Source organism: Halyomorpha halys, unplaced genomic scaffold (genome assembly GCF_000696795.3).
Source record: "Halyomorpha halys isolate HHAL.00 unplaced genomic scaffold, Hhal_1.1 Scaffold1380.1, whole genome shotgun sequence".
Classification (NCBI taxonomy): Eukaryota; Metazoa; Arthropoda; class Insecta; order Hemiptera; family Pentatomidae; genus Halyomorpha; species Halyomorpha halys.
In genome coordinates, this window is record NW_027108126.1 from 95,263 (window position 1) to 119,274 (window position 24,012).

Sequence of the window (24,012 nt, forward strand, 5' to 3'; positions counted from 1 at the left end):
GAAGAAGGGTGCGGTAAAATTAAAACACAAATAAGATGAAGTAACTTATTTAATCGTACCAAAGTTTCGGCCAGCATTTCTAGCCTTCATCAGGGCTAAGAACAGAACAAGATAAAAACCAATGAATAGAGAAAATAGAAAAGAAAATATAAACAGAATGACATAAAGTAAATAATTGCACAGAATGGAATTAATAAAATATAGTGATGAGAGAAATGGAAAATAAAATGTATACATAGGTAATTGAATAAGTAGGTAAAATTATTCAATTATTTATGTATACATTTTATTTTCCACTTCTCTCATCACTTATTACCATTCTGTACAATTATTTACTTTAAATTTACTTTTTAAGATTTTTTTATTGACATAGAAAAACAATTGGCTTTTAAATTTGAAACGAGATCCTGTGTGGGATTAGAGCCACTTACGGTAGAATGGGCCAGAAGAAGAAGAGGAATAAATTTAGAAGCTCTTCGGCAGACACAGGCCCGCTGACTGTGATGAGAATATAGACTATAAGCGTCTCACTAGTTTTTTTAAATGTGGAAGGATGCATTTTTCTTAGTAAACTGATTATAAAAATAAATTTTGCTATAGTCATCATATGAAATAAGCACAATAAATAAATTCAATAAAACTGTCACCATCATTAATGATTTTTATGTTACAATGTGTATTTTGAAATGCAAAGTCAACTAATGAATGTAAGTCAACTAATGCCATTCTACCCGCGATCCAAAACAATGACCTACCGCTTTTTGAAATGAAACTTTCGGAATTAACCAATATTTCCCCCCTATAAGGGCATTATGTCTTAAAAATGTAATTCTAAGTTAAAATATCAGATATTCAGCTTTCAAGTTATAATAGAAAACCAGTCAGTAAATGAACATATGCTATTTCGTGTCCCACAATAGACTGTATTACCAGTAGACAACATGGAAGCGAACCAGACCCCCAGAGAACCCAAGCCACCGCCAATATTTATCAAATACATCAAAAATGTTCATGTTTTTTGCCAACAAATTAATTATGTAGCTAACCCAGGTACATATGTTTGTTAAAGTCGCTTCAATGATACGAAATTAATACCAGATACCGCAGAAACATACAGGAAAATAATAAAATATTTATCTGGAACAAAAGTTTTTAGAAGAAGCTACCACACATATCAGCTACGTCAGGAGAGGGCGTTCAGAGTAGTCATCAGATAATTACACCCCTCAACAACACCGGAAGGTATCAAAGAAGAACTGACGGCCATGGGATACGTAGTACGACAAGTAGTTAACGTACTAAAAGATAATAAAGATCCACATAGTGCATCAAACAAAATAGCATTGCCCCTGTTCTTCGTTGACCTCGAACAAACACCTGGAGTTGAAGAAATTTATAATGTGAACCGTTTGTATTACACCAGAGTAATAGTTGAAAAACCCAACCCTAAAAGAACAATAGTGCAATGCCACAACTGCCAAGTGTATGGCCATACTAAACATTATTGCCATCACTTACCTAGGTGCGTTAAGTGTGGCCAACAACACAAATCCGTTGAGTGCAGCAAGCCTACGCAAGCACCTGCCGTGTGTGCACTATGCCATAAAGAAGGGCATCCGGCCAACAACAAGGGGTGCGAGACGTATAAAAATCTAGCATCCAGAAAACAGGCAGGTCCCAGACAAGAAGATGCTACCAGACCATCCAGGAGACCTTCAAGAATTGTCAAACCAGGAGTGTCCTTCGCTCAAATGACTGGAGAATCAGAACAGGCAACTCAGGCCCTGCCACAATCGCAACCTACACCCCATTATCCTCAACCTCAATCCCAACATTCTTATCCCTCTGTTCCTCAAACCTCATCTACTTCCCAAAAGCCTAATTATGAGATAACTTGTATCCCCCCCTCCTCCTAACGCGACAGACCTCACAAACCTCCTCACCTCTTTCCTATCTGAATTTAGATCCCTTATCACTCCACTCATCTCCTTATTTACAAATCTAGTCTCTAATCTTATTCCTCCACCAAGAAACCCTTAAATGGCACCATTTAGGTCTCTTTCGATTCTCCTTTGGAATGCACATGGTGTTCGAAACCACGTTAACGAACTAACGGCCTTATTACACGACAAAAATATTGACGTAGCTCTAATAACTGATACTCGACTTACCACCAGACGACTAATGAACATAACTCAGTACCCAATTTATCGAACGGACCATCCTGACGGAACAGCACATGGTGGCACTGCTGTCATTATCCATCGAATCTCTTTCACATCACTTAGTCCTTCTACAAGCCCAAAATTTCCTACAAACCACAGCCGTATCGATCCAAACTTCTCTATTCCTCATAACAATAGTTGCGGGTTATTCCCCATCCAGAATTCCCACTTCCCAACCACAATTCAATTCTTTCCTTGATTCCCTCGGACAACACTTCCTTCTAGGTACAGACCTCAACGCAAAAAATCAACAATGGGGAGCTAGAAACACCATTTACCGTGGGCGATCACTCTTGTCTGCAATCAATTCCCTTCGATGCAACATTCTTTGTCCCAATTCTCCTCCTGACCTCCTGGACTTCTTTATACACAAAGGCTTAGGCCCTCTAAACACTTTCCTTTCACGCCTCGATAACCATCTTTTCGCCTATCTTCAGACCATAGTCCACTAATCCTAACTATTTCCATATCCCCAATTCCTGTACTACCTCCACCCTCATTCATAAGGGGTAAGTAAGCTGGAATTCCTTTCCTAGATGACGCAGTCCATTCCTTCACAAACCTTATCCAACAAGCTGTCTGGTCTGCCTCCTCACCCTATAATGTCCCCAGCAGACGCAAGACAAATCCTCTACCACAACAGCTCAAAGACCTCATTCAAACCAAGCGCCAGTACAGAACATTATGGCAACGCACAAGACATCCTTTTGATCGTCGCACATATAACCATTACTGTAAACTCGTTACGAGAGAATTGTCCAACCATCGATCCGAGTCCTTCAATTCCTACCTCTCTTCCCTTTCTACTCATGACAATTCCCTCTGGAACATGACCAAAAGAATCCTAAAATCCAAACATATTTCCTATCCCCTCCGACGAAATGATAGGACATGGGCAGCATCCGACAAAGATAAAGCCGAAGAACTAGCCACTCACCTTTCTCATAAATTCACTCCGCATCTTGAACTTCATACTGACCTAACCCAAACAATTGAAGAATACCTATCGTCACCAATCCCAATCTCCTTACCTCCTAGAGCAGTCACCCCTTCTGAGGTCAAATATCAACTAAGGATGCTGACTCCTCGTAAATCTCCAGGATATGATCTTCGGACTCCTCAAATCCTTCCCGAACTTCCACCCAAAAGCTATTATATTCCTTACATATCCTATAATTGTATCCTAAGAACAACCTACTTCCCTATCCTTTGGAAATATTCCCTTATAATTCTCTTTCCAAAACCAGGAAAACCTCCTAATAATCCTGCTTCCTATAGACCAATCATCCTACTTCCAATCCTCTCAAAAATTTTTGAAAAAATCCTCCGTAAACGTATCCTATCCATCGTTGAATCACAGTTTTTCCGCACATCAATTTGGATTCCGCCCTAGGCATTCCACAGTTCAACAAGGTCTCAGAGTCGTTGACTATATCTCTTCAGCTCTTGAAAAGAAACAATACTGCTCGGGTGCCTTTCTGGACATAGCGCAAGCTTTTTACCGGGTATGGTATTCCTGATTGCTTTTCTAGCTCAAATCCACATTACCCCAACCTTATACCTTACCGTCCGCTCCTACCTCTCAGATCGTGCCTTTCGAGTTCGCAGTGGTTCTGAGTACTCAAATATCTACCCCATCGAGGCAGGAGTTCCCCAAGGCAGTGTCCTGGGTCCTGTCTTCTACATCCTCATCACTGCTGACATTCCCATCACTCCAGACACGTTCCTGGCAACATTTAGTGATGATACAGCTATCCTATCCTTCCATCCCGATCATGTAATAGCCTCATCACATCTCCAAAAACATCTCACCCGGATTGAGCAATGGTGCAACCAATGGCGGATAAAAGTCAATGAATCGAAATGCACCCATGTGACTTTCACTCTCCGCCGCTGCTTCTGTCCACCTGTTACTCTTAATAATATACCTCTACCCAGATCCGACACAGTGCGATACCTCGGATTCATTTTGGACAAAAAACTCACCTGGAACCAACATACTAGACTCAAAAGACAAGAACTCAACAGACGATTCAGCCAACTATACCGACTGCTCAGCCGGACCTCTCATCTCTCACTAGAAAAAAAACTACTAATTTATAAGACTATACTCCAACCTATCTGGACCTACGGACTTGAACTTTCTAACTGCTAAACCGTCGAACATCAAACGTATCCAATCCTTTCAATCCAAAATCCTTAGAACCATAGTTAATGCACCCTATTACGTTTCCAACAGAACACTACAACATGACCTACATATCCCTTTTGTCCTTGATCTCATACCAACCAAATTCTCAAAATTCCATATAAATCTTTCCAACCATCCTAATCCTTTGGTTCACACCTTATCTAGTTCCACCCATCTCTACAGACCACCTAGAAGGTTGAAACGGCAGTGGCCAAGAGACTTATTAAAATAATAATGGACAATTGGAGTTCTGGCAATGGTCAGATTCTCCACTCCAGTTGAGTGTTTGCAGCTTTAGCGCACTTGCTCAGCCTCCACTGACTCACTACCTGTGATGCGGCGAGAGGGATGCACTGGGATCTTTTGAGCTCTGCTCTACCCCTCACACGTGGGGGATAGAGTGGGGTCAGTGATCCTCAGGTAGATTGTGTAAATATTGTATATTAGAGTGTAAATGTGACTAGAGACTATATTATTTTATGATTATGTTATTTATTTTTCATACAGATAGTTTGATTATGTTCATTTTTTTTTTTTTTTTTTTTTTATGAGATCGTTTTTTTATGTATGATTTTTTATGAAGTATTATTATTAAAACAAAAAAATAAATAATAGAAAACCAAATTCAAAGAAAACTTGCCTAAATTCTACATTTTTTAAAATAATATGAGTAAAAGTTAAAACGGCTGTATCTTAGCTTACAATTATCCTAATTCAATCTTCATTTTTTTTCTGTTTTGCAGGAAATTTAAACACCACGAAAACAACATTATCCTGAATATCTACTATTTTAAGTTAGAATTACATTATTTAGACATAATGATCTTATAGGGGGGAAATATTGGTTAATTCCGAAAGTTTCTTTTCAAAAAGCGGTAGGTAATTGTTTTGGATCGCGGGTAGAATGCCCTTAGTTGACTTATATTCATTAGTTGACTTTGCATTTCAAAATACACATTGTAACATAAAAATCATTAATGATGGTGACAGTTTTATTGAATTTATTTATTGTGCTTATTTCATATGATGACTATAGCAAAATTTATTTTTATAATCAGTTTACTAAGAAAAATGCATCCTTCCACATTTAAAAAAACTAGTGAGACGCTTATAGTCTATATTCTCATCACAGTCAGCGGGCCTGTGTCTGCCGAAGAGCTTCTATATTTATTCCTCTTCATCTTCTGGCCCATTCTACCGTAAGAGGCTCTAGTCGCACACGGGATCTCTTTTCAAATTCCATAGCCAATTGTTTTGCTATGTCAATAAAAAAATCTTAGGAAACTACAATTTGTCGAGCTTTCATTTAGAGTTTGTTCCTTGTAAACAAATCAATAATTCAATGCTTCTTATTTTGTAAAGACACTCCTCACTCTGCAAAACACAAAAAAAATAGCTTTTTTCTAGCTGTTATTTCTTTTACAATTTCTTTATTATCTGCAGTCTCACCTTCCCTCCCCTATCACTAATAATAGCTAAATATTTTTCAATATTAAGTATTTCGTTCTTGATTGTACCTTATTTAATTGCTATAAACTCAAAACTATGTTAGTTATAGAAGTCGAAAAATCATTTTTCCAGTCTGAATTAGGTTTGAAAATCACTAAACTCAATGGTTCTCAGATTGATATTTTTCTAGCGTAACACTTTTATCTATGCATGTCTTCAAATAACAATTACGTTGAGGTTAGATGTATGCAATTTGTTTTATAAAATGAAGTGTAATTAGTTGTGTCCAAAGGAATTAAGGACAACACAGCCTTAAACATAGCATACGGGATTGTTTAATAAGGAACTACATAATTTTTCATCGAAACTATGTAACTATCGCCAATCCTCTCCCAAGAGTCTCCACTAACAACTATAATGGAAAAAATATTTTACCGTTTATAACGGAGCTCGGAAGTTGGGAGTTGTGAGTTGTGGAAAATCCTTCTAATTAATATTATTTAACTATAATCACTTTATTTTACTAGGTATATCAGTTCGGAGCAGTCTTGATGAAATTCAAAACCTACATTGAAATCGGTGACTGACTTATACTGTGATAATATTGTATATTAATAATATCATAATAAAAATAATGTAATGTGCTTGATGAGTCAAGAGGCATCAGTTTTCTTTTCCATAGTCAGCTAGTGACGGTTGTTATACTAGCCGGGTAGTAGACAAGATATTACCGTAGCCTATGGTTGGGAAACGCAACCTGGTCGACCTGGGCAAGAATGTTTCCTAACGCTTTGCTCACGCTGGTGAAAGCATTGGTAACTTCATCTGGAACAATTAGATCCCTATATTCCGTTGAGTACTTCGCTCAACTTATTCCCAAGTCTACATGATTAACAATTTTATCAGTAATACAGTATAGATTAAAAGCTGTCAGACACGCTCAAGCATTTATTTATTTTGTGCATACTTTATGGTACAATATAATGTAGTTTTCCGAAATCAATGTGATGTTTTATTAAACGTGCTTGTCAAGCCGATATAAGCAGGCTTAAGCATGTGTAACACCTTTAGACTGGAAAAATATGAATAGAAGACACAAAATAAAAATAAAAAAATAGATTAAAAGCTGATATGCTTTATTTACATTTAGTTATAAAAGATGTCCAGATGTCATTCATATTTTACAGAATACAAAAATAAAAACATTTGACTTCTCCGTTAAGATGATTGCAATCATAACATAACCAGTCAAGAAAATAATTGTTTTTTATTCATTTGTTTCATTATCTCACCTATACTTTTTAAAGATCAAAATACTTATGGCAAAAATACAATGTTCTCTACGTTTGGGGGATACTGTGTCACCCTTCTCAGGACTATTAAATTCACTGTTGGTACCAAACATGCTACATTTAATATGTTAAACTCGCCAGCATAATGGTAATAAATTTCAATTTGTATAACAAACAATGTCACTTCATGAATTATTTCAACTCTAAAGCTCTGAAGTTTCTGCTTTAAAGCAGTAAGTCAGTATGCTAAGCAGAAATCATTGATCAAAATTGGATGCTTTTAATTGTTTGTCCTGGTTTCAGTTAGAAACATCTTGAAACTTTTAGAACGATGTCTTAAACCATTAAGGTGAAGTTAAAAGAATTTTTGAATAAGGGCAATCATAATATTTTTTTAAATATTGGAATTTATGGGTTTTAGTTAGGTTTGGTATGATTACAGAAACGCTTTTATTTTTTAATGCAGATGTCCGCAATGTCAGATGAGAGATTTTTGGATTGTACAGCTGCGTGATTGGAAATATCAAAACAGCAGATGGCATCGCCATGGAAGGAGGAGGAGGCACTCGGACGGATGGCGGACCAGGATGGATGGACCAAAAATCATACTCTTTTAAAATTAAATGGTACCCAATAATTGAAATAAATTTGTAAAGAAATAAAGCTTGTAAATAAAGTGTGAAAAAAATTATTGGCAGCAGTGGCATGCGTAACCCTAGCTCATTACACCTCCCCCCACACTCTGGCGAACCCATTGATTTTTCATATTTTTAAAAATCCAACATCACGTAAGCCATGAGTCTGGGCTGTTAAATGTCACCAAATTCTCTCACAATTCTTTTTGTCCGACCCAAAAAGTCTTATAAATTATGAATCGCTATCTAGATATATAGATATCTAACATAGAACGGTAGTTTTATGTTCTGTTTTCTAATATAGGGGTTCGTATTGGCATGCGCCTGGTTGATCGCTACAGCGATATTTGCAATCATGGGTGAAAAATGCGGCCTGCGGTGGTTTCGAAAGCTTGTTAATAACAGATATATAATAGCAACTGATTTGGTATAAGTAAAGAACCTTTTGGTGAAAGGAATATATTTTTCTAAAGGCCCTACCCACTGTGCCAGGTAGTGTTGTAATACATAATTTACATTGCCAACCAACGCCTTCGACCACAGGCAGGCCTGTGTGGCCTCAACAATATATTTAGCTAATGAGGTATAGAACAATTAAACAGATATTTGGTATATGCAGAGTAATAATTTGTTGTAAATATGAAATTTTTATATCAATTGCTGATATTAAAAAACATCTACACACCCACACACATGTGTATGAATATAAATAAATTACTACTTTACACATGTCAAACCTATGGGTGTCGATTGCAACGTGAACTTAGTTGCATGTTTATAAGTTAATAATAAGGCAATGCTAAAGTTGTCTCCAGATAAGACTTGTTTCTTTTTCAGAGAAAAATCATGTGTTCCGGTAGATTACAAATCATAAAATATCAGTTCGATGTGATATTATTACTGATCAGAAGTAACCACTAATGGTAATTTCACTAATGGTCCACATTGAACAAAGTGGTTCATCTCACCCAGACAGGATAAGTGTTCTATGGTATAATTGGGAAGACGGACTACGATTTGTTTGGGATGATTTCGGAATTAGATTACAGCATTGGTGATATTTTACAAGAAGATGATAGCATTTACGTATTAATAATATGATAGTTTTCACTTGGATAAAAACGAATGAGCAAGCTGCTCGGAAATCTACAATGTATGAAAAAGAAAAGGCTAGATCACGTGTGTATTAAGTTTTTGGTGCCCCAAAAATTGTTGAAGGCATGGACACAATTGTCATTATTGCGGTGTAGTCTTGTTGGCTCTCCATGAAATCTTGAACATAAGCTTTCGGTCATTAAATTTTATTCGGAAAGCAAAAGCTTGGAAAGGGAGGATTAATATTGTGGGCTATTATTGCAATATTTCCAAGGCCCACGGCTTGTAGTTCAACTATTAATACACCATTACCTTTGTTCTTAGTATCCACCATATTTCAACCACTATTCCAATATTACCAACTGGCTTATTTTTGGCTTTGGCCAGGGCCATTTCCAGCTTCCAAACCTTAATAAAGTCATCAGAGTGATTAATGTATCTACTTATATCTATTTGTAATGTGAATACATTATCTATTTTACTTGTATTTTTTTATAAATAAATTCTTTACCTTTACTTAATATAGCTATCTAATTATGTTTATTTGCGATGTATACATAATGTTTTACTTATTTCATCATTTTTATTGCCGATTTTATATTATATTTATATTTTTAATTTAACATATATAATATTATTTTGTTCCTTTTATATATGGTCTGAATGAATACATATAGCCCTAAAGTGCGGAAAAGTTTATAATTTTACAATAAAATATTTTCTCCCTATAAAAAGTAATATAGAGAAAAACAAAACTGGTTACAGACAAACCTAACTCTACTAGGCCTAAATATTTCGGTTTGAACATTTACGTTATTATAATTTTAATTTTTATATAAGTTTTCGATAATGATTGTTTCTTTTGGGATGCGTGCTTAAAGGTATGCACTCCCGGGTGGAAGAGAGACAGCCTGGTCTTAGTGATGTAACTACCCAGTGGGTTGTTACTAATACACAACCAGGCGGTGTGCCGGACATTGAAGTCCCCAAGAACAACATGCCGGCTAGTCTTCTGGGCGTGTTGCAGTAGCAGCTTCACAGACGTGAGACCAGCCCGAGGTCTCCTGTAGACACAGGTGACCGTGTGACGGTGTTTAAACCGGACGTCCACTGTGACTAGATGAGTACCCTCGGTAGTCGTCACTGGGTTCGGGATGCTTGTTGACGGGATGTCTCTCCTGACCAAGACCATGACTCCTTCACGGGCTCCGGGGTGGCAGGCCTCTCGGTATGCGGTGTACCCTTGAAAGTACATCCGTGACGAGGTGGAGAGCATTGTGTCGGTGAGCGCCACGACTGATGGTCTGTGCTGCTGCAGTAGAAGCTCGATTTCAGCCTGCTTCGGTGAGAGGCCTCTGACATTGTAATTGATGACTAGGTGCTCAGTCATAGTGGCGAGCTAGGATCTTACCCATCATCTCACCGGTCACCGGGGCAGGCTGGGTCGACGGCTGTTGTGGCTTCTGGATTGGATATCCTCCCATCAGTTCAGAGAAGGTGACGTCGTTTTGGATCTTCCTGCTGGGTGTCTGTCTTCTGGGCTGCGCTGTTGGTGGTGCTGGAACTTCCCTCTTGGTCCTCCTCTTCTCCAGAAGGTTCACCCGCACAGGGCACTCTTTGTAGGTCGCCATATGCCCTTCCTTATTGCATATAGTACATTTGGGTGGCCCTGTCAAAGTGCATTGGGAGAATTCATGGTTCTCGGAGCACCTAGGGTATATCACAGTGCGGTTGCAATAACGTATTATGTGCCCATATTGTTGGCACTGCCTGCACTGGACTGGGCAGCCGACTTTTCTGAAGGGGGATACACGGAAGCGGACATGGTCGATGGCTCCAAGCTTTCTAATGTCTGATATTTTGACGTGCTGTTCCGTCAGGAATTGTAGTAGCTCTGTTTCTGTTCGATGGCCACTCGGTTGGGTCTTTGTCAGTCGCCGGACCAAATTTTCCTGGAGGTCACTGGATACTCCTTGGAGGTCAGTCTCCAAGTCGAATCCATATAGGACCCACTTTTTGGACCTCTTCGTCCCTCATGGAGCAAATGTGTGGAACTGGATTAGTCCAGTTTTCTTCATGAGCTCGCTGACCTGTTTGTGGTCATTTTCTGTCTCGAGATAGAGACGGGTCTCCTGCGAGGAATTATAAATAGTGAATTGTTCAATTACAATGATCGCCAGCATTTCTTTAACTGACTGTTGCGCCGTGGCAGGAGCAATGATAATTGGAGGTGGACGTCTCGCCTTGGGCTGCTTGTCCCGCTGGAAGATCCCCCATTCGTTGTGGACCGGAGTGGGATTAGCCACTGAGATGTCCACGTTGCGCCTCTCTCTGTACGCGTGCTTGGCCTGGAGCACAAGTTTCCACCCTTCATCCAGTACCCTCTACTTTATTTTATTACTTTATTTTTCATTTACCATCCATCCTTTTTCTTTTATATTTATATATTTTATCTGTACTCTATTTTCATTCAATGTAACGTATTATACAAACCACCAATCGCCTCTACTTCATGTCAACATTACATTTTCGTAATTGCATGTTATCTTTAATGAATGTTTCCTATCTTGTTCATTATCTTTCTTTATTTTTGATTTTACTCTCATTTCCTTTTTCCATCTTTTAACGTGTACTGTATTTTATATTTCTTTTTCATTTGTTTTTAATTCCATTTTCATTAATTTAATAATACCTTTTGTTATTCTTATGTAATGCACATCTTTTCTTTTTTTTTAATTTTCATTGTTAATTAATTTTTATCGCATTCAGATATTAGCATTTGTTTAGTCCCGATCAAGCGAAACTTTGGCTCATATTGAATAATTGAGTTTTTTTCTTTAATCACGCACGGACCATGTTCCTTTTATTATCACAAATAGTCAATCATCGATGTTGTAATATATAATTATAGCTCTTTGGATCTGAAAGTTAATTTATTTATTGTTATTATTCTTTATCCAAATAGGAAGAATATCAGTAATTGGATTGAGTAATTGTGTTATGCATAAACAATTACAAAAGCGCCCCCAAAATAGTTGTATAACATTCGTGACTCCGGACTGAGGATACGGCTGTGTAATAGACGAGTCTTCATTTGGTTTTCATGAGAAAAAACTTTCTGTAACACTAAACACGATCTAGCGTCTATTTTTCATTACGAAACCACTGAGAATAACATAAAAGTGCATAGCAGTATAAAAAAAATGAGGTTTGTGAATGAATTATAATTTTTAGACAAATCAGCTATCAAATGTATCATTTTCATGTTTTTAACAAAATAGTCCCATTTAAGGTAATGTATCAGTCATAACTTCGTTTTAGTAAGATGCAGTATACATGTTCACCTCACACTTACCTGATAGGGAAGTTAGAGAAATTTATTTTTATTCCAGAAAACGTATATTAATTATTAAAAGTGGTATTATCTGTGAGTTTTGGCCCTTCAAATTAATTTATTTTTTTTCCGAAATTGCATAAGTTTTAGATGTGCATTGAAACTGAAAGATGGTTAGTTTATTCATTAAATTTTATAAATTTCAAAAGTAAAATATCATGCTATTTTACTACCTCTTACATAATAAACCAATTTAAATATATAAATATTACAAAAAGAAATTCAGTGACAGGTTCACTTCATGCCTTCATGATCCTTGTAATGATACTATTTTCATTTGTTTCTTTTTAAAATTTAGAAATTATTTTATTTATTAATAACGAAATAATATTCGCCAAGTTAGGTTTCTAATAGTAAACCGCACAAACAATTCTAAATGTTACTTAAAGTTGCAACATCCATGATAACCTTTGGTGTAAGAAATACCAACAATTCAAGAGCATTGTATTCATCCTGCGGTGACACCTTAGATGTTGTTTATTAGTTTGAGACAAAATTTTGTTCACTACCACATTATAAACAAAACAATTAATATGAAAATAAAACCGATATCTTGATAATTGAACAAAATAATATTGTAATTTTTTTAATGCCATTTCGATGATTGTGGAGTTTATATGTCACATATAACGTTTTTATGAGACTTGAAAACTTCACCATTGTTGTTAAAATTTTTAAAATTTATTTTAGTTTTTCTGAAAGTGGTAATTTTGATCGTTTATTTAAAAGATGAAATAATAATTTAAGTCGGAAATTAAGCTTTTGTTTTGTTATTTTTATATGGAAGGTCCATGTAAGTCGTTTGTCTAATGTCAATCCAAGGTATTTTACTGTGTCTGTCCGGGTTAAACTTCGTTCGTTTAGAAAAACAGGAGGACATAGACTACGACGGAGTGTAAAAGTTATTTGAACTGATTTCTCAATGTTTATCCCTGTTTTCCATTTGATACACCATTCATGGATGTGAGCTAGGTGTATTTGTAATTGTTCTGAGGCTTGTGCTGAGTCGCCATGCTTGGCTAAAATGGCTGTGTCGTCGGCATATGTGGCCGTGAGAGTGTGTTTCATTGTGGGAAAATCGGAGGTATACAAAGTTTATAATAATGGCGCAAGTATAGATCCCAGGGAACTCCAGCTTCTGCTGTGAATATGAGGATAGGGATGAGCCATGTCGAATCCGGAAGTATCTCTCTTCTAAATAAGACTTTAGGATTAGGTAGTAGGCGCTGAGAAGAACTCTTTTCAGTTTATAAAGGAGTCCTGTATGCCAAACTCTATCGAATGCTTTTTTTACGTCCAGAAAGGCACCTGTTACATATAGTTTCTTTTTGAAAGCAAAAGCTATGAAGTCTATGACTCGATGGGTTGTAGAATGGCGATGGCGGAAGCCGAATTGATGATGAAGTGGGGTTGTCTCTATGAAAGGTAGTATTCTCTTATATAGTATTTTTTCGAAAAGTTTAGCAAAAATTGGAAGGAGATTGATTAGTCTATATGAAGATGGTAAATGAGATGGCTTGTTTAGCTATAACATCATCATCATCATCTTTAACATCATAATGATCGAGAATTTCCACTGGATCGGAAAGTGGGTTGTACGTAACACTGAGTTATAGAGTGCAGTGAGGAATACGATGGCCTTTCAGGGAAAGTGCTGCATGATTTCAGACGTAATTAAGTCATAACCTGGAGATTTATGCTTTGGTTACTGATTTCTTTTTTGTACTTCTTTGAAGGTGAACGATTTTGGAGGCAGAGAAAGTGGCAAAGGTATATTTAAATATGACAGAATGATGGAGTCATGTTGTGGATTATAGAGGTGTGAGTTAAACTAAAGATTTATACTTACCTTCTCAGACCAATTTGGACTTACGGTGCACACATTTACGGATATGCCAAAAAAAACTAACTTACTGAAACTGCAACAGTTTCAATCAAAATTACCAAGACTGATCAGTAGCGCTCTCCCCTACATCAGTAACAAGAACTTACACAAAGACTTACGAACTCCCTACGTACCAACAACCATTAAATCATTATATAAACGGTTTCACAACGCACTTCCAACACATAATAACCTTCTAATGCAAGGACTATCAACACTAGACTTACCAGATACGAGACGACGTTTACGAAGGAGCTGGAATAGGAACCTCTTAAAGTGATTTTTAAATTTCAATTTTAATGGAGAGGCATCATTGGATGACCTTAACCTTCATGCCTTCATGACATTTTTTTTTTTTTCTCTCTCCACATCTCATTCGCTGGTTGTAAAAATACTTTTACAGCTGTGAATAAACTAAATAAAGTAAAAAATATATATATATTTTTTTGAGTTGTGAAAACATTTTCCTCCACATATAACTTAAAATGAAATATAATGTTGTAATTGAATAATCAGTTTTCGTGCCTTTCGAGATTGAAATACCAACTTTTAACTATTATACTGTAAATAAGATTTATTATTCCTATTAACAGTTTAACAGACAAATCATTTACGGACCAATTGAAATTAATGCCTGAACAGATAGTTATCTTATAAAATAGAGTATTACTCATCCATATTAGATTTTTCACATTCAATCTGAGGTCCAGATTTTGAAGTACTGAAGTGAAGAAGAAGCTACTCTATACAGTTACTCAAGGGGCCAGGAGGAATTTCAAGTGATTCGTGAGTGGACCTGTAATGACCGACCAACAGAACGAATGCCCTACCTAGCAGATCCAGCATTCAGGATTGACGAAGATCATTGATATTATGCTATTTTACACTATATAATTTTAATTGTAAATCACACATATGCATTAGCAAGTATGTAACAAGAGCAGTAATTAACCCATCATCGGTCGCTGCGTGAGAAGTTTTCTCAGGTTAATAGTTTTTTCGGTCTGGGTGCTGGTAGTGGGACACTGTGGTTCCCATCTTCCTGGAATCTGCAGTTTATAGTCTCTTCCTTCTATAACTCGCCCCTAGCACTCTAGCAGCTTTGAGTAAGCGTCCAGCCCTCTTTCCTTGATAATGAGATATTATCTCACGCGCGACTAAGGTTGCATGCAATAAAAATATTCAAGTTGTGACGATTTTCTTCCCGGGCGCCAAGTGAATTTAATCCATAAAAATGTTTTTTTCTCGAGGACAAAATTAACAGAACTGGGGAAACGTAGATTTGAAGAGGCAGAAACTACATAGGTACGTATTATTTACTATCAGTTGTATTTCAATACTATAAATGTACTTTAGGGTGGTCCTTATAACAAAAATTTGTCCTTTTATGTTTTCACTTGCTATGTACTGTCTTGAGATTTAGTCGGGATGCCAGGATAATCGCTGATGGCAATTATCCAAAATAAGTTAATAATTAATTTATATTGAGTCCTGTAAAAACTATTATTATAATTGATATATGTATATACAGTTGACCGTAAAAATTTAAATATAAGAAGATGTTCAGGGTTGCAGTTAAAAAAAGAACAGTTTATAACTATTTCGTTGTTAATATTGTTCGTAAGGGATGTCTAGGTCTCGTGGCCCTTCTTGCGATTTCGTCTGGTCGAAGTGCTTCTTGCCCCTCTTCGTTCTTGTTTCTTCTGCTCCTCTCTGGCTTTTTTTTTTTTTTTTTTCATTTCTAACCTCCTATTGATTTATTCTCAATCAATTACAATTATATATTACTTAACCTAGGAAAAATTATATATACACATATTTACATTTTATCTTTGCCTGACGGCATTATAAGATGAGGAAAACATTGTCTGCTGAAGGCGGTTTGTACATGAGTGGCGTGATAGCCGGGGAGCTAACAGAGAATGGGGAGGGACCATTCCGGCTGGTGGTATTGAGGTGTGGGTGACTTCAGGCTCCAGAGCCAGAAATCCTTCTCTCGGAGAGGACGTCGACCAAGGGGACCGTGTTTTGCCACCTCCCAGGTCTTTTGGGGGAGGGGCGATTTCTCGGAATAGGGGATTGGTACAGGCTTTCAGCCCATCAAAGAATTTGATGTGCCTACGGCCTATGAATTCCGGCACAGAAGGGAGTTGGAGCTCCTCTCTGATAACACTATTCCTGGCCCTTTAAAGTGTGGTTCCTCTGACTATTCGCCGAAGGAGGGAATTCTGGAAGCTCTGCAGTTTGGATAACGTGGTCTGGTAGAGGTGCCGCATGAGTGGTGCGCCATAGAGCAGAGTCGGACGTATGATGGTCTTGTACATCTTCAGCTTGAGGCGGAGCGAGATCTGCTGTGACCTCTCCTGCTTCTATATCGCTCTGTCTTTACGTCTGCGCCCACTTGTTTCAACAAGGGGCGTCGCCTTTTTGGAATCCTATTTTTCATTGGGTATAAGTTACAACGCCCCCTAGGTGAGCGTCTGTCCTAGGTCCTGAGAGGGGGTGGGAACCCACTGCCGATCACTGGGTATATCTATCTTTACCTATTAATGGCTTCTGTTCCTTCGGTATGTGGTACCCATTAACCACTTGGAAGGAACTGTGGTTCCCAGAGGTGTGAAAAGCTCTGGTACTTAAACACAGAGGTCCCCTTTTGTTTGTTTAGAAGTATCCCTTCTTGGAGAACAGGTATCGGTGCAGATGTGGCTAAATTATTAAACGACATATTATTGTTGTGGGAATTGCCAAAACAACAATATGTAGCACACTTCTTCGCTGCGCCACACCCACTATTACGAAGGTTTTTTGACCCTTCTGTCCGAGGAGAGCGGATAAAAAAACAAAAAAAGAATTTTCACCAGTGTAAAAGACCAATATGTCCCAGCCACACGGTGTTCACTTGCACCAGTTGTGCACAAGAGATTTCGTCAGACTGATCATTTTTTTTTTAAAGATTAGTGTTAAGTTCTTATAATATGATATATCTGTATTTTGATTCTTTTTATAACTTTGTATGTCTCTAAATATTAATTTAAGTTTATTACTATTTTATAATTGTTTGTTTTTTGATTTTTTTAAAACTAGTTTGTTCTTGTTCAAAATAAAGTTTTGTTATACTTAAATAAACCTAATCTAAATCAAAATTTTATATTTTAAAAAATGCGTTCTAGAGCACTAATTAAGAAATTTTAGAAAACTTCTAACGCGTGGCCATCCGTGTTAAAATCGACCTAGCGACCGATGACGGGTTAAATAATAATAATAATAAAGCTCAGGATTGTTCCAAGCTACGAGTACATCAACTATAATCGTTATTAACGTACCTTCTTCAATTGAGCAACGCCCACACTCGAATCCCCATGGCCTGACCTAACATAATACTTTCACTTACGTTTCGGCGTACCCCTAGAGACTGATAGTGAGATGAATTCCACATAGTTGTGTTTGTTTCAACAGAAGATTAGATAGGCAGCCCTTGTGAATCAGTGAGTAGCCTTAACTGTTGATTTGTATGTATGAGTTTTGAAATGATAAATTCCAGTTCAAGGCCAGATGTCTAATTTCGAATGAAATGATCCACGTATTCAGCCTCTCGAGGATATTCTTCTCAGTGCCTACAATTTTTACTAGGTAATGGAGTCATTTGTGATTAGAAATAATTTGGGTTCCTTCCTGTACATCAAAGGGGTAAAAAGTGGTTTGGGTTAAAAAAAGAAAAATGTGTCGAGGGAAGAGGAGAATATTCATCTCCGGCTGCATCAGTTCCCAAACCGCACTCTTACAGATTTCAAGTGTTGAAAGTCTCTTTGTTTCATACGATCACGTGATATGTTAACTTCCATCACCATCGACTCCTTGCAGGAACAGTTGCAAGAACAGATGTTTTTCAGTATAGTTATCGACCACCTTTTCACCACATTAATTGAATCGGTCAGTTCAAAATCCACGTAAGTCTAACAATAGAATTTTATAAGATAATAAATTTTATAATAACTTTTCCATTCAAAAGTAAACGAATCTTCTAGCACGTTTTTGACAATTACATGGTATATGATAGATAGCATCTGAATTCGAATAAGATGGTCAGGTCTGAGATGAGAAAGAAAAAATAATTTGTGACTTGGCATGTAGGGAGGGCTGTTAAGCTGTTGTGATCTACGAAACAACGCACACGTGAACAAAGAACAAAGTCACACATAGTTTATAAATTCACATTTTTTTTCTCATATATTTTCTTATTTAAGCAAATTATTGTAACAATAATTATGATGGATTTTTGTGATTAAAATACAAATTTATACAACTAAATAAAATAAAATTCAATTTAATGAAGCTTGTTGTGTTTGTTTAATGGCCGGACTTGTTGTTGACAGTAAAATATTTTGTTGGTGACTATATTGTTTATTTATTACTTATCCTATATTCCATGAAACGAAATATTTTGGAGATGGCATTAAATATTGCAGGAATGGATGTTATATAATTCAATTACTTATTGGAAATATCCTCCTTTATCTTACTAATTCTTCGAATAAATGAGTTTTTCAAATTGTCTCCTCGTTATAACAAAGCGAGTTAATCTTTAAAGTAGATACTTAGCTTAATTATGCACCTCAAAACATTTTTTTCCTTTTCTAACCATACCACATAATCTGAAGGATATGCTGCTGTAGAAACAAATAGTGTTCAACTAATTATTTATTTCTGACCTTACACCCCACAATTTAGGTCTTTATCAGGGCTAAAATGATGGATGGTATTGTAAACATATAACAAAGGGACTGACAGTTTTCAACCTAGACAAACTCAACCATCATCCTAGCTAAGCAATGCTTTCACTTTGAAATAAATCTCCAGAGCTAATAGAGAAGAGCCAATTTGAAAAAAATTCATTTAAAGGAAGAATTGTAGAGCCAAGAAAGATATTTCGAGTTAGTAAGAGAATTATATAACATCCATCCTTGCAATATTTAATCTCATCCCCAAAATATTCCGTTTCTGTTTATTAAATAAACTCGAGCTTCATAAAATTGAACTGAATATGATTTAGGTGGAAAAATTTTTGGATTAATAACAAAAATCCATCATAATTGTTGTAGCAATATTTCGCTTAAATACGAAAAAAAGAAAACGATTTCTTAATTTATTGGCCAATCGTTATTACAAAGTTTAATATGAAAGCATTAAAAATCCTGAACCATTAAAAATAAAAATAAATAAATATTAATAACTTGATATTTGTTGGATGAGTTGCCTGAGGGCACAACTTTAGTCCACCCGATAATTAAATAAGATCTAGAGGTGATCGCGGGGAGTGGTCCAAGAAGATATTTTAACTCACTTATCAATTTAATACAACATGGAGTCTCCATCTTTCATTTCTCGGTTTTCCTGCTTACGTTTTGCCCTACAATCTGCATTATCTTTGAGAAGGTAGTATGCAGCTCTTGTACTTTTTTGAATAAATCATTGTTGTATGGACAGGTAAGGACCTATAATTTTCTGATGACTTGGAAGAGATAATTTAGTCCAATAAGATGTTAAGTAAATAATCGGCATTTTAAGATACTAACTTCATCACAGATTTACATTAGCAGTAATTATTTATTCATTCATGGAGTATCAAGAAAAGCTCAGATTTTTTTCTTTTTTGTCAAATGAAAGTAGTGCGAAAATAAATTAATAACATCGTTCCTAATCATATCTCAAATTCGCATTCACAAGGCTTGGGAGCCAAATATTTATTTGGTTATTCTTAATCTAAAAATTGGACAAGTAGTCTTAGCGTCGAACGTAGTTTTTTCAATTAACTATTTTTCATAATTCTTTACTATTATTTTTCTATATCTAAAAATAAAAACAGACACACTTTTTTTTTTTTTTAAACGTATTATAAGAATATACGTTCTGGAGACTTTAATAATCTCAGGCTACTCAAAAGTAAAATAAACCTTAAGTCAGAGAAGTAAAGTAGTTGGAAAACATATTTATCATCTCGAAAAAACCATAAATTCCATTTTTCAACAAATGAAAAATACTTAAGACGGAAAATTTATCCATCACACTTGGATTGGGTCCTAACCACAAAAGTTTTGAAACTTTTTCAAGGACTTTTGTTAACTTGGTGGCTAAAATTTAAACACCGACTAACTGTGCTTATACGCCGTATAGGTAGGTCCTCAATGGAGGACTTGAGCCAAAAAAAAACTGCTTAATCCTAGTTATTTTGAACCACCGAAAAGCTTAAGTCCAGGCCAGATCCTGGAGATCCATGGGGCGTTACTAGTAATTGAATATAATTGTGCATGACCATGTTGGATTTTTACGTATATATACTTAAAATGTTTACTAATTATTATATTGAAAGGATTATATGTAGATATATATAGGTAACTAATAGAAAATATTTAAAAGAAAACATTAAAGAACAAAAACAATAATAAGTGAAAAAAAAAAAATCATGTATGTTAAATTTACTGACTATGACTAGGTATCATAAGACTTAATAGATGTAAGTAATTATAAGTAATTTATAATTTATAATGTAAATAATTATAAGTAATGTAGTAGAATAAGAAGTAATTTCCAACCTAGTTTTAATATGCTGTGTGAGTGAGGAACTCAATGCAGTGCTTTTTGAATAAAAGTGTTTCTTCTCTCTAGGCTCAATATGGGGGCGTGATGGGAGAATCTGCCCCTTTTCAGGATTCCAAGTCATATTTTAGAAAATATCTCAATAATAATATTGAATGGTCTTGATAAAAGATCACTGAAGAGAGCGGTTCCCAAACCCGTTGTACAAACGATTCCCAATCCTCAAATTTTCTCCTTCTCAGGTGTAAAATGATATATTTTACATACCCTGGTTTTTCTTGTTGAATTTCTCAAAAAAAATTAAATGCTTTAGAACATTTGACTTTGTAATGTGCCATTTGGTGCTCTATCAATGAGCTATAATGTGTAAAGGGTATTTAAGGTTTCAAAGTCGCCCGGGGAGAAGACAGGTTCTATCGCTCTGACATAAATTTACTGGCTTGCATGAACTGAGAGCCGATTCCTTCTTAATTCACCAACTATTTTCTATCGTACAAACTTTTTCTTATCGCTTTGGTATTTCCTCCGAGTATTCTTCAGTAATTTGCTACACCATTAAATGTTTAGAACTCACACCAGCGTGTTGTTCAAAACTTGTATTCTTTAATTCAATGAGACATTGCACTATTAGAAATGATACCTTTTTTTTTTACTCATTAAACTTTCGAAATTCGTAACTAAATATTTTGTTAGAAATATGAACTATTACAGTTCTTAGGAAAACCAGATTTAAAGAAAGAAAAGGCTCCACTAAACCATCAAATTCCACCCGAATCCAATCCTTACAGTCCAAAATCTTAATAAAATCAATCCTTAATGCTCCTTACTTTGTCATAAATCAAGTCATCCATCATGACCTCAATGTCCCATATGTTGACAATTTGGCCAAAACCAGATACCATTTCTTCCATGGAAAACTTCCCAACCACCCAAATCCACTTGTTTCTCACCTGGCTTCTCCTTCATTATCTAATAATCCTCCTAGGCGTCTGAAAAGAAGATGGCCTCGAGATCTTCTCATCTAGAAATGTTATTGGAGTTCTATCAATGGGTAGATTCTCTACATGTTTGTATCATGTCACTATATCACCTACAGCAAATTTACTTTTTGTATATATGTTATACAGTAGTAAATAACAATAAATAAATGATTAAAAAAAAAAAAAAAAAAAAGAAAGAAATAAGACAAGAATTTCGGAGGAAAATTTAGTTCCTTTATTCTAAAATTTAATTTACCTACGTAACTTTGAAAATTCGCACCATGGCTATCTGAAAAAAAAGTTTCCGAGATAGGTTTCTATGTGTCACTTCTTTGTTCTCCTTTCTAGCCCAAACTTATTTTCTTTTTCCAATAAAATTTTTTTATTAAATTTTGTATTCATTTATACGTTTTACAATTTCAACAGTTTTAACATGAATATTATTATTAGCTGTAAATATGAGTGAATTTTAACGTTTTGCGTCTGTTTCTAGATCTATCCTAATTTACGTTTCTATATTCCTGATCAATAAAATAACTAAATGACCAGAAATATCTAGAAACTGTTCTCCATAACAACTTTATAATAATGGTGTAGGAAATCATTTTTTATGCCTTTGAAATTTAGGTAATCGATGGTTGGTTACATCTGTTATGGACTTGATTTAAGTATAATTAAAAAAATATCAATATTAAAACCATAAACAGAAATACTACTTATTACTTCTAAGCTTTGTACAAATCATAAGCTAAAAGTAGTCCCATTTTTACAACTGGATCAAGGCTGATATATTCAACACAGAACCGGAATTAATTGCCTATGGAGATAAGGTAAGTCCAGATTGGCACTCGTGTAGCCAGAGAGGGACTATTTTAAAGTTAGTAATTGAATCCAATCCTTTATTTGGATTCCAGCCTTACAGGACCAAGTTGAACAAGGAAGAAACCGTCTTTAAGAATTTTACGCAATGAAACTTCACAACATATCATCCTCGTCAGCATAAATATCTAAATTTTCTATAGCTCTTTTTTAATCTGATTTACCAACTGAGACATAAATTATTTTAAACCATTCAAGTTCTATTACATTTCAACATCGGTACAGAATGCGGCCAGCTACATAAATTATAATGATAGAACTAGGGAGAGAAATGCTAACTTATATTGGAATGCGTGTATAGCCGTCCAGTTGGCTCATATACTTTGGATAAGTCAAGTAACTTCGGTTATGAAACAATAAATGGAGGGTAGAGGGAATCAGAGTAAAATTAAAATTAATTAACTAAATTAAATGAAATATTATTTAAAGTGATTACTAAAGGGTTAAAAATAATCTAAAATACATAATTTAACATAGATAAATAAATAAAATACCAATTCATATATATCCAGCCAGCAAAAATATCAAAATTACCCAAATATTTGAGAAAATTTCACTTTCCACCAATAAATAAATGGAAAATAAAATTGCTTTTCGAATGAAACTATATTAAAAGAAAAGCAGATAAAATAATACAGTGATAGAGGTAGTCGTAAGTAGATAAAATCAATCTTTGTCTGGTGATTGATTTCAATTCAAAGTACAGTGATAAGTTTGTTCCTGACATCAGCTTTACTTTTATCCAGATCGAGTCAATACTTGATTTTCCTACCTAGCAAATTTAGAAAATGCCCAATATCTATCTTTGAGCATCTGAAACCTAAATTGGTATTTATATAAGGAATTAAAATGGGATAAATAGTCCCAAAAGCAGTAATTATTGAAGGCAGCATCTCAGATCATAAATTTATTCTCCAAAACAATCACGTTTCAAGGTCTTAATTTCTTTATTGTCTTTTCTCTATTTCATCGTAAACTGGTCAGATGGCTGGATAATGATATTAATATAGACATTTAAATAGAGACCATAAAGTAATACCGCTATCGCCATCGAGTATCGGATCGTAATGTTTTTGTGGTACTTTGTGTAACCAGGCACAATCTACTTCTTACGCAATCATTACAAACTGGACATAATAACCTGGTTCTATTGACTGTCCCAGGCGTCAAATTGGAGCAAAGAATACCTAATTTCTTTATCCCAATCATAATTCATTTAATCATTGGAGCAAACAGTTCAGATTTAAGAATTGTTATAAAACGTTGTGGGGATATATGACACCTACACAGGGTACAAGTAAGAAAACAGTCAGCAGAACTTCACGATATACAAAACCGGTTCAATGAATCCAAGTATAAATTAAAGTAACACGTCGTTACTTATTATTTCTTA

General features: G+C 35.5%; 1 protein-coding gene across 1 annotated transcript in view; it reads right to left on the reverse strand.

Moving 5' to 3' along the window:
- The window catches only part of LOC106689497 (mucin-2), a 125,704-nt gene that overhangs the window by 74,581 nt on the left and 27,111 nt on the right, over positions 1–24,012 (reverse strand). The gene's annotated exons all lie outside the window — the stretch shown is intronic.